Consider the following 2,050-nt stretch of genomic DNA (forward strand, 5'->3'; position numbering starts at 1 on the left):
AGAACAATGAAACAACAAAAGGGAATCGAAACAAACAAGCAAAAATAAATACTGTTGTTGAACCCAGAGAGGAGAAAACTATGGGGACTCCTGCCTGTAAAAGAGGGATGTGACTACTGACTTCCCAGCCCTAGATGGAGCTCCTATAGTCATTGTTGTTGTTAGGTGCCATCGAGTCAGTACCAACTCATAGCGACCTTATGCACAGCAAAATGAAACACTACCTGATCCTGGGTCAACCTCAGTATTGTTGCCATGCTTGAGCCCATTGATGCTGCCACTTTGCCAATCCATCTCACTGGGGGGGTCTTCCTTTTTCTCTGACCCTCCACCCTACCAAACATGGTATCCTTCTCCAGCGACTGGTCCCTCCTGAGGCATAGGTGTTGTCTATATTCAGGATGCCCAATCCAGAAGTAGTTCGTGGAGGACCTTCATGTTGTTAGTTGAAGTGTCAGACCAGAGGGCAGCTGGGAACAGGTAGCTGATGTTGAAGATTCCTGCTAGTCTAACTGGGAACAGGTGACTGATTATGAAGATTCCTGCTAGTCTAACTCTGGCCTGGAGGCTCTCTGGCTTCTGCAGATCTGAAGCAGAGCCTACCTGAATCCAAGAACCAAGGTGGTGCTTCAGGCACTAACCTCAAACTGGCTCAAACCACATGACTCAGAACTCATAGAGAACAGGTTTGCACTGGGGGTTGATGAGGGTGAGGGCCAGATTCAACTCTGCTAGCCAGAGGAATGTGGAATACAAGAAGGAATTCCACCTTTTTCATTGCCCATATAAGTCTGAACCACCATGCCACCATCTGTCTGTTTCTCCAAAGCTGCTTGCAAAAGTTCAAGATAGCCTCACCACATCTGGCCAGCAGTCTACTCACCACTCTCCTTCTTTTGCCAACCTGCTCAGTTTCCCATCCCAGTAGTATTCAATCCACTTCTCTAAACTTTCCTCTGAAGCTCAGAGTTCCAGGACTGCCCTCTGTGTGCGTTTCATTTGCTCTCCTATATCTTTTTTGTAGAAGGTCTGTATAGCCTGTCAACCTAGTCTGCCATCTTATCAGAAGTCTCTCCTATTCTTTTCTTTCCTTCCTATCTTTTAACAACCTTTTGCTTTCTTCATATAATATGCTCTTGATGTCATTCCACAAGTCTTCTGGTCTTTAGTCATCAGTGTCTAGTGCATTAAATCTGTTCTTGAGATGGTCGCTAAATTCAAGTGGGATATACTCAAGTTCATGTTTTGGTTCTCAGCTTCAGCCTAAACTTCTATATGAGAAATTGATGGTCTCTTTCAGTCTGCTCCTGACCTTATTTGAACTGATGATATTGAATTTTACCATCATATTCCCACAGGTGTAGACATTTTGATTCCTGTGTATTACATTTGGTGAGATCCATGTGCATAGTTGTTTTTTATGTTGTTTAAAATAGGTATTTGCAATAAACAAGTCATTGGTTTTGCAAAATTCTATCATGTGCTCTCCAGCATCATTTCTATCACCAAGGTCAGATTTTCCAAATACTGATCCTTCCTTTTTTAATACTAACCTTCTCATTACAATCACCAGTAACTATCAATTCATCATAATTATATGTTTGATAATTTCAAATTGAAGAATTTGGTTTAATTCTTCAATTTCATCATCACTGGCTTTAGTGGTTGGTATGCAAATTTGAATAATAGTGGTATCAACTGGTCTTCATTGAATAATATTCTATCACAGAAAGTACTGTACTTTAAGATAGATCTTGAAGTGATCTTTTTGGCGATAAATATTATTTCATTCTTCTTCAATTTGTCATTCTCAGTATAGTAAACCATATGATTATATTATTCAAAATTGGGCAATACCCATCCATTTCAGGATGAATCTTTATGCATTCTATGCCATTTTTGTTGACTCCCAGTTTTCCTAGATTCATACTTCATACATTCCATGTTCTGATTATTAATGCATGTGTGCAGCTGTTTCTTCCCATTTCCAGTTGTGTCCCATCAGTGAATGAGGCATCTCTTTCCCAGTTGTATTTTGAGTGCCTTCCAA

Source organism: Chrysochloris asiatica, unplaced genomic scaffold (assembly GCF_000296735.1).
Source record: "Chrysochloris asiatica unplaced genomic scaffold, ChrAsi1.0 scaffold00017, whole genome shotgun sequence".
NCBI classification, from domain to species: Eukaryota; Metazoa; Chordata; class Mammalia; order Afrosoricida; family Chrysochloridae; genus Chrysochloris; species Chrysochloris asiatica.